The sequence below is a fragment of the Lutra lutra genome, chromosome 15 (assembly GCF_902655055.1).
Source record: "Lutra lutra chromosome 15, mLutLut1.2, whole genome shotgun sequence".
NCBI lineage: Eukaryota > Metazoa > Chordata > Mammalia > Carnivora > Mustelidae > Lutra > Lutra lutra.
The window spans coordinates 42,526,727-42,543,507 of NC_062292.1; positions in this window are offsets into that span (position 1 = coordinate 42,526,727).

Sequence of the window (16,781 nt, forward strand, 5' to 3'; positions counted from 1 at the left end):
GATGAAGGAAGAGAATCTGAGGTAGAAACAGGCACCACTCTTACCTTTTAAGAAAGCTGATCAATTGGGGCGCCTGGGTGGCTCAGTGGGTTAAGCCGCTGCCTTCGGCTCAGGTCATGATCTCAGGGTCCTGGGATCGAGCCCCGCATCGGGCTCTCTGCTCAGCAGGGAACCTGCTTCCTTCTCTCTCTCTGCCTGCCTCTCTGCCTGCTTGTGATCTCTCTCTGTCAAATAAATAAATAAAATCTTAAAAAAAAAAAAAAAAGAAAGCTGATCAATTGAGTTCTCTCATTAAGCACCATTAGGTCTTTGGGACAGATGCAGTGTTGAAAATCTGAGTAATTTGGGAATTTCCTTCTGAATTAGTAGACCTCTCTCTCCCTCGTAATGCCCAGATCGCTTACAATGATAACAATCTCCTTTTTAAGCTTATATATAATTTCGGAAGAGACATTGATTTTGAATCATTAATTATTTAGAGAAAGAGAGCTCTTTTGTTTCCTTTCATCTCGGGTATAGAATTTTCACCTTTGTCACTATCCCCAGCTCCTGGAACCGTAATGAGTACACTGGACAAGCCACAACTCTGGAATGAGGAAAAGTTTCCGAGCTTAGAGTGAACAGAATCTCCACTGGCACCAAGACAAAACACGTGAACACAGAGAATTCAATCAATAGTTCAAGAAACACACACAGAAACACTTTTCAACCCTGTATTCTCAAATGCCAGAAAATAGCAGAATCCTCAAATCACATTCCCCCTGCCCCACCAAAACAAGGTTCCCTGGGGGAATCCAATTCCAGAAATCCGACCTGCTGCCCTGGGACATTGCCCGGTGGTAGACCCACATTCCACTCCCACCGTAACCTGTGTGAGCACAACTGGCTGTGCTCCTTCAGAACCAGAAAGGAACTTGGCCGAGAATCAGACTGGGCTCCATCACTTCACAGAAGACTCCCCGAGGAGCCAGGAGAGGGTGAGCTGAGTTCTCCAGGGCTCCAGGTCTGGACAAGGTGCACATGACCTTGACACCTGTGGTGCGACCTCTAGGAATAGCTGCCAAAGCAGGACCAGAGACCAATGTTTTTAGAAAAGGGAAGAAAACGGTCTCTTGTGGAAAGTATGAGCGAGCCGGTCTCCCGACCCAACTGACCAAATATAAAGGACAAGTATTTAAAGGGAAATGTGAAAAATGACCAAGATTACCATGTTTAAACATTCCATTCATGGTGGAAAAGAGCAGCTTTCTCACATGACCATCATATTCATAACAGACCCTCGGACTCAGCACAGCCAAACTTAGGGATCAAACATTGTTTTTGTTAGGAGTCCACATTTCTGGGAAGTGTTCAAGGCTTGTCATTTGGGGGAACCAGAGCCAGTGAGGTCAGCCCTGTTGGTTTATCCCCCCCCCCCTTTTTCCTGACTGTGGTCTATGAAGTGCTCAGGCATATTGGAAACAGGACACAGGGGCCACCTGGATGGCTCCGTCCATGGAGCATATGACTCTTGGTCTCGGAGTTGTGAGTTCGAGTCCCATGTTGGGTGTAGAGATGACTCAAAAAAATAAAATCTTAAAAAAAAAAAAAACAACACAAACAAACAAGTAATTGGGCACAGGTTCACCTCTAGCTCTTGCAGTGCTCACACATACTTGGTGAATTAATGAAAGTTGATAGTTCCTCATAGAATTATGAAAATGGGCCTCTCTAGGGAAACCACATGAAGATCATGGACAAGTGAGAGTTCAGGTCCCTGAGCAGACCTGTCATCGGTTTCTCAGTAAGCAGACAGGAGGGGAAGTGACCCAGGTAGACTACTGCTGCTTGGTTGGGTGGGATGGCCGTGGTGGGGGCGGGCACCTCCATAGGGGAACCAGAGCCCCTGCGTGGTAGTTACTAGGCAGAGAAAGCTGGGTGAGGAACCACTCAAAAACTTACGACCAGGAATCGTCACTCACCTGAGGACCCCTAGATCAGTGACCTGCATGTTGATTTCCTATAGGACCCCTGTCCTATAGGGGTCCTAGAGGGATGACCATTCTACCTCCTCCAGGCAGTTCCCCGCCGGCGGTCTTGCCTGGCTCGCTCCCTCTCTCACCTCTCACCTCCACGGACCCCTCAGATCAGCGAGCTCTCCCTCCCCAGCCCTCTGCTGTGAACTCCCCACTTCAGTCTTCCTCCTTCTGCTTCCAGACTCACCTCCTCCTGGAACCTTCCCCTGTTTCACCAAGCTCACCTCTAATGACTCTTTCCTCTGCCTCAGGCTCTACCACCATTGAGTCGTGGGGATTTGGGAACTCCTCTGTGGTGGTGTGTTTGGCTCCCGTGTGTTCTAGCTCTCCTTCTAAAACGGGAACTCTCTTTTCCATCTGCCACATGGGGATCTCCCCGAAGCCAGGGACTCTTTCTCTCCTTTTCTTCTCAGATCCAGTATCTGCTCGAGGAAGGGGTTGTGTCTCCTTCCGCTGAATTTCTCCACCGCCGTATTGGTGCAGGAATCTGACTCTCAAAGGATCTCTTCAGCGCCAGGACCGCGGTCTCCAGGAAATGTCTTTGGAAAATGATGATGGTGATTTCAAGCCACTGTTCTGAGGGATGTCTTGAATACAGATGGTGTTTTTAGTAATCCCTCATTGGGTTTCCCTTCCTGTCCAGGCGATCATCGTACACTCCCATCCCCTACGACATTCTCCCCCTTCTCCTCTCCATTCAGATATCCAGAAGTAAGTAGGAGTTAATGAAACACACATGTACCCTCTCACTTCCACAAGCTCTAAATCCCATCTACGAGTGTATGGCCCTGACCTCTCTAAATAGCCCTCGTCATCATAAGCCACGGTCTCCTCTCTGGGATTGTTTATCATGCCGGAGAAAGGAAATGCTAGTAATATACAAAACCAGGGCCCAGTGACCCCAACCCTATGCTACGCTGTGGTAGACTCAGAGAGGAACCTCTCACCCCCATTCAGCTCTGCCTCCTGCTGACCTTGGAAACATTATTCTCCCCTTTGAGCCTTGGTTTCTTCCCAGGATTGTGGTCAGGATTATGTGAGACATTGACTGTCAGGCTCTGGTGCATCTGCAGATGTGGGGCAGGGGCTCATTTCCTTCCTTCTCTACTCCCCTACTCCCTACCTTACCTTCTGGCTCTTCCATGTGGTTTCCATCTTCTGCCATTGAGATGCTCCTGGGGGGCCTCCGCTAATCCCTGACGTTGAGGAGTGCTTGGGGTGAGATGTACAGATCTCTGATGCCATAGCGAGGAGACGATTCTGAGACTAGTGGGAACTTCCTTTAAGGGCTTTCAACATGAAAAGAAGCCATGAGAGGTTTCTACAGAGCCTCTGTCTTAGGGATCTTCAGCCTGGGGTCCTTTGGCTTGAGAGGACATAAGAAGGTCCCTTCGGAAGCCTGGGAAATGCATGAGGTTTGGAGGGAACAGCTTCTATGGTAAGAAGATTATGGATGATAGCATAATGGCTCCCCGGAGGCACCCTTGTCCTACTGGTACCCCCACACCTGAGGATGCGTCGCCTTACATGGCCGAAGGGGCTTCGAGGTTGTGTTGAAGTTAAGGAGAACTGAGAAAAGAGCCATTATTTCGGATGCCCTTGGTGGGCCCAGGGACTCACAAGAGTCCTTTGGACACAGAAGACGGATATGGTGATGGAGGGGAAGCAGGAGGCTTGTGGAAGGTGAAAAAGGACAGAAAACGGATTCTGCCCTGGAGCCCGAAGGAACGAGGCCAGCAGACAGCTTGACTTTAGCCTCATGAACTTGTTTCAGAGTTCTGATGCTCAGGTAACAAATATATGCTGTTTTCAGCCAAGAAGTTTGGTGGTATTTGTTACAGCAGCCACGGGAGAACAACCCAGAAATGGTGAGCTCCATCTAAAAAGGCAGCCAAGAGTGGGAGCCTTGTTTCCAGGTCTCTCGGCTGCCTGCCTCAGGGTTCAGCTCCATTTTCTTCTAGCAGAACTGTGTGGGTGTGGGCACAGTGAGGACATGCCCGAAAGTGCCCCTTCTCCTGCTAAGTGGGGCCCTCTGGGAGCTGAAGCCTGCATGGTCTGGAACGAGTGCCCCTGACGTGTTGAAAGGAAGGGCCAGCACCCTTAATAAAAGCAAAGTCCAGGCGGGACTGCCTGGGTTGCCACCAGAAGAAGAATCCCTTGTGGGGAGGGGCAGCAGACAGCACCATCCCTCCTCTGTCTCTCTCCAGATTCCAAGAGGCACCTTTCCCCTTGGAAGGTTGTCACCGAGAGGGCCTTGGGGACACTGGTCGTCCATTCCCATGCTGGCCCAGGAGGAGTTGGCACCCTGTCCGTCTGCAAAGCTGGCATTCAAATAAGTCTTTAGGGGAAGCTCCAGGGTCTCCAAGGGAAGCTCACACCGAGACGGGTGCTAGATAAACAGAGGCCCATCCTCTCCCCTGGTTCCACGTGGAGAAGCCATCTTTCAGCCCCTATCTGGAGGGGGGGGCACTGCAGCTCTCAGCCGGGCCCTGGAAGAACCGGTCCCAAGAGATGGGAAGCCCTCTCCCTTCTGCCTGAGACCAGTCTTCTGAGCTCTGGTTTCCAATGAAGACTTGTCCTTTCCCTGAGACTGAACCCTGGAACATTCCTCATCAGGAGGACTGAGCTCCCCATCTACAGATATGACCTGGCTCCCCACGGAGACCCCAGGAGAACTGGGAGAAAGGACTTGTCCCTCAACACCCTTTCAGTTACCCACCTATGCTGTTTGGTGAAAGCACTGAATTGTTCATTGGAGCCCAGGCATCTTTTGGCTGAAAATGTCATGCCATCCATCCATCCTGAGAGGGGAGGTGGGGGACTTCCTATGAGCGCCAAAGGCTCGATGCCTTTTATGCCAGTCAGCTCCTAGCCAAAGCCTGGGAGGAAGGTACTGTTCTTCCTATTTTACAGATGAGCAAACTGAGTCTTGGGGAGGCTAATTTGCCCAATGTAACACAGACTTTAGCATGGGGAAGCAAGGCTTGAAACTTGAATCGATGGCCTTTTCACTCTTGCGTGTGGGTATGGTTTAAGAAACGCTGTAGGGGTGGGGAGGAGAGCAGGTAGAGAGGGATAGAGCGACTGTGTCGTAAGAAAACTCATGATACATAGTCAGACAATAGAACAGACAGTTGAAACGGGGACTGTCCTAGATAACCGGTAAGATCTTGCCAAGAAAGGAAGTCAGGAGCTAACTATAGAGCACGACCATGACTGTAGGAGCTCAGCTGGTCTCCGGACTCGAAGCTTCTCCCTGCTGGTGAATTTCCATTCTCCCACCGCTCCCCTGCAGGACTAGTTTTAAACCCTGAAACTGAAAGAGACGCCAGGAAGCTGGCTGCCAAGGAGTCTTTGTCCGGTTCTGCAGCTAATTTGGGAAGAGAAAGAAACCCTACAATATGGTATTTGTGTGGGCAGTTTTGAGAAATTGTAAAAATAAAGGGAGCCTGCGCTGCATCCTGAGTAGCAGAGAAAGAGGGAAACAGGACCTCTTAGGAGGCGGCCTGGGATCAAGGCCACACCTACCCTTTCAGGAACAGTTACTGAGCCCCTGTGAGGTGCCAATCCAGGACTAAGCTGGGCGGGGGTGGGGAGGGATTTAGTTTGGATGGTCAGGGAGGCCTCTCCAGAGGAGGTGTCCTGAAGCTAGAATCTGGGGGATGAGAGGGGAATTAGCCATGTCAAGAAGCAGGGAGAGAGAGGGCTAGGTAGAGAACACCATATGCATGGTCCCATGGGTGAGAAAGAGGTTTGGATATCAAAAATTAAAAAAAAAAAAAAAAAAAAAAGAAGCCTCTAGCCAATCTGGCTAGAGGGAGAGAGGCCAGAGGCATGGGGACGAGAGCAAAGGGTCTGCGTCAGGGGTCCTCGTAAACCATGAAGGGGTTTGGCCCTTGGTGTGGTCAGATGCCATTGAAAGTTTAAACAGGGGGTACACCATAGGATGGATGTTTTGAAAAGCCACTCTTGCTTTCTACAGAGACCAGATTTGGAGGGTTACTGGGGTGGAAGAGGTGAGAGCACGACTAGCCGTTAGGGATCCCCGCAGGACCACTGGCGCTGGCGGCTGGGGCTAGCTGGTGGGGAGGGAGATGGAGAGAAGCCGCAGACGCTAGACATTTACTGGAGGGAAAAATGAAACGGACTGATGGGTTGGGGGCAAGAGCTGAGGGGGAAGGGGGAGGCAGGAATCACCTTGGGGTTCCAGCTCAGCCACGTGGAGAGGTTGATGGCAGTTTTCTAAAGAGAGGCACATTGGAGGTGCGGAGAGCTTTTATAATAAGGGCTTCTATTTCGGGCAGAGTAAAGATGGGCTGTTTACACCTCATCTGAGTGGAGAGAGCAAGTGGGCCAGTGGATGTATGCATCTTGGAGGGGAGGTTCCAGGCTGGAGATACACTGTAGGGGTGGGGTGGGGGGAGTCATTAGCATAACCATGTTATTTAAAGTCTTGGAAGTGAATGAGATCATCCAAGGAGGGAAGGGCAGAAGGGCCGGGGCCAGCCGTGAGGTTGTGGGCTAGACCTGGAAGGTGCAGGTTCAACTACCCCATTCACGCAGTTATTGAGCCCCCAGGCGGTGATAGGACAAGGTGCTTGCCCTCCAGGGGCTCACAGTCTAGGCAGGTGCAGCTCTGTGAGCCGATATTTACATACAGTGTGGTACAGTATTAATAGAGATGGGCCCAGGAGAAGGTACGGGACGTGTCTGTAGTCTCAGGTCCCAGAAACAGGTGTGGCCGAGTCTATGGAAGGTGCCACGAACCTCAGGAAGTTGGAGAAAGGATACAAGGGCAGGGAACTCTGCTGGAGGCAGCCTCCTTCCTTGAAGGAAGCCCTGAATCCTCAAGAACCCAGCTTTGTTGCCCACCCCAGCCTCCTTCGACCAGAGCCCCCACTGTCCATGAGCCCTGCTCATTCCTCACTTCCACCCCATCTCCAGGCCTCTAGGTTTTCTCCCCCTTCCCAACAGGCTAGCACCCTTAGGAAGAGAACTGTTTTCTACACCAGGATTCACTTGACAGCAGAATGACGCTCCGGGAAGGCTGGCTGTCGTCTTGAAAACGGTTGCTTCATTTCCTGCTGTTGAGAAATCAGGCCTGTTGACTAGTTTGTATTTCACACTGCTTGAAGAAAAGAGAAACCTGTCTCTCTGAGCTTTTCAGGGAGAAACGAGGTCAGCCCCCTCGTGACTGCAGGCAAGAGCCCTCCACCCACCAACCCCCGCTCCTGTCAGCTGCTGAGCACAGGGGACCAGGCTGTTCTTGTTCACTTTGCTGCCCCGGTCACGGTGCCCTTGTGGCTCACTCTCCTGTGCCTATGTTGAGCCCAGGAACCCACACAGTCTGGCTCTAACCTCTCCCTCCGTCCTGATCTGCTGCCTCCTTCCTGTGCCCCCTGCCTAGTCCAGTCTGGACAAGCCCCGGGGTTCCTGGCCTTCGGCACTCGCCTGGGTTAACGCTCTGCCACCGACACTGAGGAGGGTCTGGATCGGCACTGAGGCTCGGCCTCAGGGCTGGCACCTCTGTTTGTTAAAGCCTCGCGGCTCACTCATCCAGAGGGGCTTTCTCTTCCTTCAAACATGGTTAGTGTGTTCCCAGTTCATTGCCCATGGCTCCTTTCATCTTGAATCATAATGCCTCGTGGGTATGCTTTATTACCCCTTCTGGACTCTATAAACTCCAGAAGATCAAGTATGTGTCTGGGGTCGAATCTCATTTATCTCCATCCACAGCCTCGGCAAAGAGTTTGGATATGCTTGTGGAGTGGATGAGGTCAGGTTCAAGTTGAAGGGACTTGTGCCAATGTGGGAAATGCAGCCTAGAGCTTGATGTCATTGGCTCCCTGGGAAAATGCTCTTCTGCTAAGAGAGTCTATGAAGAGATAGAGAGTAGTTTATCCATCCATCCATCCATCCATCCATTGGACAAATCTTTATTAAGCATCTATGCTAGAAATGGTGCTAGATACTGGAGATAGAGTCATAAGGCTGAATCAGTTCTCGCTCACGTGGAGATTCCGTCCTAGCCCAGGGAGATAGATAACCAACAAAGAAAACACCATGTCGTGGTAAGTGTCATGATAAAATAAGAGTGATATGCTTGTGTGACCACAAAGGGGTTGGAAGGGGTCTCTGAAGAAGGGACGCTAAGGAGACACTTGCAGAGGGGCAGAGGTGGCCGTGGGGAGAGGCTGGGCATGAGCAGTCCCAGAAGGGGAAGAGATAGGACAAAGCTTTGACGTCAGGGAAGGTGGGGACCGAGATGGGACGAGTTTAATGGGTATGAGGAACAGAAGGCAGGCAAGAGTGACCGGATCCTGGAGAACAGGAGGCGATGAACACAGATGATCCACAGTTCAATAGGGTGATGGTGGTGAGATGATCAATAGGAGGGGACGGAGCGCACAGAGCATAAGCTTTGGACCAAGGTCTGGATTTGGCCCTGACTCTTATTATTCATGCGTGAACTTGGGCAACTTTTCTGAGTCTTAGCTTCTTTCTTTATAAAATGGCTAATTTGCAGAGTTCTTGTGAAATTAGACGATGTAATGGAAAGAAGCCCCCACCATGTCGACTACGAATGGTAACCTGGAATCCAGGCAAGAACGTGAGCGCCAGCACTGACCGGGTCAGGGAGGACCGGGAGCCCAGGGCTGAGAGGGGACGGGTTAGCAGTCATCCTGAGGAGGCTCTACGGCCCTGTCCTAAGTTCGTCTCACTCTTCCTTCCCACACCTGACCTCTCTCCTTCCATCTTTCTTACCGCTTCCATCTTTACCTCTTACCTCTTTACCTTACCATCTTTCTTACCTCTTACCTTCTTTATGTTTCTTCTTATTCTTACCATAATTTCAGACACTCACTTTCCTTCATGCTATTTCAAATCACATCAGCTCAACTGTCTTAAATTTAGAATAAAGACATATTTTGGGGCACCTGGGTGGCTCAGTGGGTTGGGCCCCTGCCTTTGGCTCGGGTCATGGTCTCGGGGTCCTGGGATCGAGCCCGCATCGGGCTCTTTGCTCGGCGGGGATCCTGCTTCCCCCCCTACTCTCTGCCCGCCTCTTTGCCTGCTTGTGATCTCTCTCTCTGTCAAATAAATAAATGAAAAATCTTTAAAAAAATAGAATAAAAACATATTTTAAAATATTGACTGTTGAGTATGGTTTTGCCTTCCTTTAAAAATCAGGGGTTTAATGTTTCATAGATCTCTGTAAATACAAACCTAGCAGCAGCATCCACACCTAAACTAATTTTATATGATTGTATGGCCCCTGGATGATTTTTTTTTTCCACTGAGATCACTGTCTCTTAATAGAAAATGTCTCCTACCGCTGGATTAAAGGATTAGAAAGAGATTGTCTCAAGGCATTTGGGGACTGGTGCACTGGGAGAAGATCTCCACTGGCTGGGGAGCGGAGAGCTGGATACCCTCCACAGGCCGTAACCTCTGAGTCACCCCACGATGCTCTGGAACACAGCCTGGACATCATGCTCAGACTCTGGTTGGCTTGGGGTCTGTGGGTGCCCCTTCAGATATGGCAAAGGACAGGTAGGAGGGTATGGATGGGCTGGCTGGGGTCTACTGGTGGAGATGGAGTCCTGGAGTGATGGGTGAAGACAGGCTATGGCATGAAGGGTAATGTGAGATGCCCTGTTCCCATTGTTGCAGTTGCCTGTAAACAAAGGCCGAGAAAGGATAAGTTTTGTGGGTGTGAGTATGTGTGTGGGTCAGGTGGGAAGAGGGAGCGTGGAGAAAGCCCCCTACATTCTGTTCAAGGCTTAAAGGGGCCTTGAAAGGGGCTTGAAAGGGGCTTGTGGGTGGGAGAGCAGGGGGGCCAATACTTAAGTTAAAGGAGGCTCTGGCCCTCGCATGCTTTCCTATTTTCTGGGAAGGGACATCCAGTGGCTGGTGGTGGCTGGCTGTGGCCTGTAGGTCATCTAGTCCAACTGCATACTGTTCAGTAGGACCTTGAGGACCCAAGATGAGAAGTGACTTGCCCAAGGCTGCACAAGGGGGCAAAGGTAAAGGCCTAGTGTACTTTCCTTCATACCAGGTCACCTTTGAGTCTGGGTGATGGCAGTAGGAATACGGTAGGGTGACAATCTTTCTGTACTCTGACTTTAGGGATCCCAGATGTCTAGCTTCAAGTCCTGCCCTGGCTCATGGTACAGGGCCTGAGCCCTGCATACTCAACGTCTGCCTTCCAGCGGGGTGGGGCTGAGTGGAGCCCTGGATTGTGGACTGGAAGGTGGCCCAAAACTTATCCATGGACACAAATAAGCTACATGTGGCAAATTGAGAGCTAACTTTAAAAATGAATGAGGTGGAGATTTTCATCCCCACAGAGGCCGAAATAAGGTCGGCCTGAACTATTGCTATGGCTCAAGGATCTCAGATTAGATGCCTGGAAGGAGCTTAGGCAAAACAAGACCACCAGACAGTGGGTCTGGGCTGGTCTGGAGGGGTCTGGCCCCTTGATGCCCTAGCTATTCCGCTTCAGAAGAAGGTCAAAGACAAGTGGTAGTGACGGCAGAAGTTACGGGCACTGGGTCCTCCTGCCATTTTCCTTTGACGCCTCCCCTTCTCAGGTGGCCCCTTCAGTGTGCCTTCTTGGAATGAAGGGGCCAGGGAGTGTGGAGACAGGGAGGGAGTCCTCCACTAAGCCTGGACTTCTGGCTGCCTGGCCTCATCAGTTTATTACTGGCCTGGGTGACAGCTGGGAATGGCCAGGGCACACTGAGGAGGGAGTGGGTGGTACTGAGGCCATCCTAAGCTCCCAAGATCTCACATGCCATGTGGTAGGGGTTGATGGGGGCGGGGGGAATGGAAGGAATGCCTGTCCCTTCTCTCCTCTCCACTCCCATGCTAAACGGAATGGCAACGCCCAAAAGGAATTTAACAGTGGAGCTTTGGAAGCCATCTTTCTCTCTTTGAGACTTTTTTTTTGCCCAAATGACTGAATTAACGAAGAGGAATCTGGCTATTTTCTCTTTGCACCAAACTCTGAACATGGGCAAATGGGCTTCCCTGAAATGACAGTGAGTGGAATGCGTGTAAGGAGTGCTCCGTAGCAGTAATTCCACAGTGGAGCAGGTGCTGGCCTCCGAGCAGGTGTATGACCTGGCATGAGGGGTGCCAGGGCGTCCTTTAGCTGCTCCTCACTCCTGATAAAATACCCTCAGACACCCTTTCAGAGGAAGCTCCCTCTACAATGATTTGCCATCCTTTTTCATTCTGTGTCTCTGAGGGCACTGTTTCCCCCGTCAGGGTCCTCTCAGTTTCCCCCAACACTCAGCGGCAGCAGGCCCTGGAGTGAAGGGAGACGCAGGGCTCTCCCAGGTGTGGGCTTACAGTGCAGGGAGAATGGCATTCCTAGGCTTTCACCTTGTATGTGTGTGTGGGGTGACAGGGGGTGGTCAGCAAAGAGGAAGGAAGCCAAGAGGAAGGAGGAAGATGGTTCATCGAACCTAGATCCCCCTGGGGGAAATCTGTGGACTCCCTCAATGACCTCTTGATGAACAACATTTCCAGCAGGCTCATGACTGTCCATGGACCTTCTATAATGTAGGTCCACTCCTGAGACCTCTGGGAAAATAGCAGGTTTACAGCCTGACCCAACCCTCTCCAGGGCCACTTGGGAGAGACAGATGGAAGGGAGGGCTGACTGGCAACCTCTCTGACTTTCTTTCAGATAAGGGCTCTTCTCTGGGGAACAAGGAGATACTGAGTTCTGAGTAAAACAAAAGCAGCCTTAACGCCACCAACTATGATCCTTAGGTCTCTAAGATCTTAGTAAGTTCAACTCTCTACCTACTCAAAGGAAAATTGGAAATGCCGTGGTTCTGTGACCACTGAAAGACAGTGACTCAGCAGTTACAAATCATCTTCGAGAAAGCATGGAACCAAGATGGCTTTCCTGGTGACAGCTACCAAACATTTAAGGAACAGATAAGTCCTGTGACACAACTCTTCCAGAGAGTGGAAAGAGAGAACCTCCCCAACTCATTTTATGAGGCTAGTAAAACACAGATACCCTAAATTAGTTTATTATTAGCCTGGACAGCAGCAGCCATGGCCACTGCATCCTAGAGTGTAAGAAAGAAAACATGCAGGCCTGTCTTACTCATTAATATATAAACACAAAAGTGTGAAATACAGGTCAGCCAGATCCAGCAAAGTACAGAAAAGATAACCCATCGTGATCAAGTAGGATTAATCTAGGAATGCAAGATGAATTTAACAGGGGAAAACTCATGAATATAATTTACTTTATTAATAGAATAAAAGCAAAAATTTATTATAAATAAAAGCCACTTGACAAAATTCACATTCCTTCTTATGGAAACTTTCAGGAAACCAAGAATAGAAGCAAACCTCCTTAGTCTTATAAAAAACATCTGTGAAAAACCTACAATAAATAACATAGTTAATGCTGAAATGTTGCAAACGTCTCCTTCCAGGCCGGGAACAAGATAAAATGCCCATTCTCACTGTTTTTATTCACCACTGTATTGGAGATCTTAACTACCACAGTCAACTAGAAAAATAAATAAAGGCATAATTTTTGGAATGGAAGAAGCAAACTTATTTGTGTAGATGGTATGGTTGTCTATTGTCTATAATGATCATCTACAGGATGATCATGATAATTAATAAAATTAAAAATATAGGGTAAGTATAATAAAAGTTGTATGAGATCTTTAAGACGAAAATCATAAACTTTTTTATTAAGATATATTTTATAAGTATAAGTAAATAAAAAATAGATATTTTTAGATTTGGAGACTCAATATCATAAAGATGTCAATTCTCCCCAAATTGACCTGTAGAGTCAATGAGACTCCAATCAAAACCTAAACAGAATTTTTAATTGAACGTGGCAAGAAAATTCACGTACATGGAAAAGTAAGGGCAAGGAATAGCCAAAATGTTCCCGAAACAGAGAGCATAATACATAGAAGGATTTGTCCTACTGGATTTCAAGACTGATCATAAAGCTTTAGTAATTAAGTCGGTCAGTTACTGGGGCAGGGATAGAAACATAGACCAAGGAACAGAAAGATATCCATGCATATTTAGAAATCTATTTGTTAGTATGAAAAGGATGGATTATTCAGTCAATAATGCTGGGAATTTTCATATGGAAAAAAAAATGGGAATAGGATCTCACCTCACAGCACATTCAACTGTCACTTTCAGAAGGATTAAAGACCCAGTGATAAAGAACTATAAAACTTTTAGATGGCAATTTAGGAAAACATCTTTTTGATCTTAGACTAGAAAAGATTTCTTTCTTTCTTTTTTTTTTTTAAAGATTTTATTTATTTATTTGAGAGAGAGACAGTGAGAGAGAGCATGAGCGAGGAGAAGGTCAGAGGGAGAAGCAGATCCCCATGGAGCTGGGAGCCTGATGCGGGACTCGATCCAGGACTCTGGGATCATGACCTGAGCCGAAGGCAGTCGTCCAACCAACTGAGCCACCCAGGTGTCCCAATTTCTTTCTTTTTTTAAGTTCTTTGATTTTTTCACTGGGTGTGGGGCTTGATTTCACAACCCTGAGATCAAGAATCATGCTCTTCTTCTTTTTTTTTTTTTTAAGATTTTATTATTTATTTGACAGAGATCACAAGGCAGAGAGGCAGGCAGAGAGAGGCAGGGGGAAGCAGGCTCCCCACTGAGCAGAGAGCCTGATGCGGGGCATGATCCCAGGACCCTCAGATTATAACCTGAGCCGAAGGCAGAGGCTTAACCCACTGAGCCACCCAGGTACCCCGAGAATCACAAGCTCTTCTGACTGAGCCAGCCAGACACCTCTAGAAGAAGATTTCTTAAACAAGATGAGGGAAGCACAAACCATAAAGGATAAATTTGGTGAATTTAACTACATTAAACAATAAGAATGAAAAGCCAAACCTCAAACCGGGAAAAGGTACAGTCAAACCTGTAACTATCAAGGGTCTGGGTTTGGCATATGTAAAGAACCCCTACATTTCAACAAGAAAGAGACAAACCACACAACAGAAACATGGGCAAATGACACAATAGATTGTTCACAAAAGAACAAACACAGATAGCTTGCCGACATAGAAAGATACTAAATTAATAAATAATTAAGGCAATGGGAGTTTAAACCAAAGTGAGATGCCATTTTACACCTCTCAGATTGGCATAGAGAGAGGGTAGGAATGGTGAGGATGGGGTGCACTAGGAACTCTGCAGTGGTAGGGAAGGGCTGTACATCCACTTTGGGAAAATATCTGCCCACACCTAGTAAAGATGACCTGACCCATGCCCCAAATTCTATGAATATGTACCAATGGACATGTTCAGAGGTACTCATAGCATTGTTGTCCACATGAACCCCAAAGTGGAAACACCACCAATGCCTACTGACCACAGAATGTGTAAGTCATGGTTTACGCACATGGTGGAATACTATACAGCAGTGAAAAGGAGCGGGTTCCAGCTAAGTGAAAAGAAGTGAGCCACAGCAAGCCCACACTGTATGTTTCTACACATGTAAGAGCAAAGAGAATCTAGACCAAACAATATCTTGTTTAGGAATATACACACAGTTAGTAAATAAGAAAATGAGGGACTGAACAACCAAAATCTAGCTAGAGGGGTGTAGAATTAGGGAGGGGTGCATCAGGAGCTTGGAAAGTACTGGTAATATTGTGTTTCCTCACCTGGGTGATGGACTTATGGGACATATGGAACATACATGTTTTAAACACTCTTTTGTCTATGTGGCAGATTTCATAATTAAAGCAAAATAAACACAATAGAGTTTCAGCTCTCACTGCTTAGGTAGGGTGTAGCACATCTGGAAGTGGGTGCAGGTGGGAGCGCGGGGGTTTTGGGCCCACCAGGAGAGCTGGGTCCTGGTTGGGAGAAGGGATGGGGGTTAAGTATTTGCCTGGGGTTCCAGCACATGTATTAGTCATGGTGTTGAATGTTATGAACGTGCTCAGAGAGAAGGCCAGAGGGACCTGTCCTTTATAGGGCTAGGTGGTCATCCCTGTTAGGAGAGTGGCCAGATATTATTCATGAGTGATGTCACCCAAACATGCGTGATACAAAAATTTCCTTTCAAACGATATTGCTCAAAGCTCACTCCACCAATATTCCAAGCAGCATTCGCACCTGACTCAAAGGCCTGTTCCACACAGGGGTGCGTCACCTGGTCTATGAGTAAGTGTGGGAGGCTGGTGGGGCAGACTGATGGACAAGGAAAAAGTTTAGTTTAAAAGGTAGTATTTGGGGCGCCTGGGTGGCTCAGGGGGTTAAAGCCTCTGCCATCGGCTCGGGTCATGATCCCAGGATCCTGGGATCGAGTCCCGCATTGGGCTCTCCGCTCAGCGGGGAGCCTGCTTCCCTTCCTCTCTCTGTGCCTGCCTCTCTGCCTACTTGTAATCTCTATCAAATAAATAAATAAAATCTTAAAAAAAAATAAAAGGTAGTGTTTGCTGAGGCGCTTGGGTGGCCCATTCGGCTAAGCGACCAACTCTTGATTTTGGCTCAGGTCATGATCTCAGGATCCTGAGATCGAGCCCCCCATTGGGCTCCCTGCTCAGCGGAGCGTCTGCTTGAGATTCTCTCTCTCCCTCCGCCCACCCGTCCATCCTCTCCTCTAAAATAAATAAATAAATCTTTAAAAATTTTTTGTTTTAAATAGTATTCGCTTTGGGGGCGGGGCTCAACCTCATGGGGGGTAATGGCAGACATCTGGGGGATTCTTGTGAGAAGCTGGCATGGCTGAGGTAAATGCTGGCGTCTGGGGATATCTGACCACCACCCTAGGGTAGAATGAAAGGAAGTGAGACCAGGAGACGAAGCTGGGGCCTGATAAAGTGTTTGGACTCTGTGCTGATGATGGAGACCCGGCTCTCCAGCCAGTGGAAGCTGCTGGCAGTTACTAAGCACAGAGAGGGTTGGGATTTGATCCAAAATTTAGAAAGATCGATCTGGTGGCTGTGTGGTGGTTGGCCAGGATAGGGGAGGGACTGGAAGCAGGGAGACCAGCAGGAAGACCAGTGACAGGTGGCACTGGCCTGAGCTGACACAGGGACCATGGATTTGGAGAAGACCAGAGAGAAGCTGTGGTTAATACTGTCCGGGGGATAAAGCTAGTACCAAGGCAATACTATGTATTTAGGGGGTCTTGGGCTTTGGACACCCATGCAAGAGCTCATTTTGCCAAAAGGAGACTCTCTGATAAATTATATTTTTAAAAGATGTATTTATTTATCAGAGGGGGGAGGGGCAAAGGGAGAAGGAGAAAGGCAGACTCCCCACTGAGCGTGGAGCCCAATGCGGGGCTCGATCTCACAACCCTGAGGTCATGACCTGAGCCGAAATCAGGACTCTGTATACTTAACCAACTTAACCACCCAGGTGCCCTTCTCCGCTAAATTCTTGACTTATCCAGCCTCCAGAAGGTAAAGAAAGGACAGAGAAGGGAGGAGGAAGGGAAGGTGTGAGTGTGCATCACGAAGAGGAGGGGTTAACCCACCTGCCGGATGAGTCCATGAGTTTCTGTTTCTCTGCCTAAAGTCACACAGCTAGTAGGTGGCGGAGCCGGAAGTCAGCTCCGCGCTCCCCAAAAGGAAACAGCCACCCCGGGCCCCATTTGGAGCAGTGAGGAGGCTCCTGCCAGGCACGGATGTGCCATATTTCCTTTGAATTGAGACCTCAGAGGAAGGGAATGTGTGTAAGAGCAGACCAGTGCCCTGGGCTGAAGAAGAACGGATTTGCGAA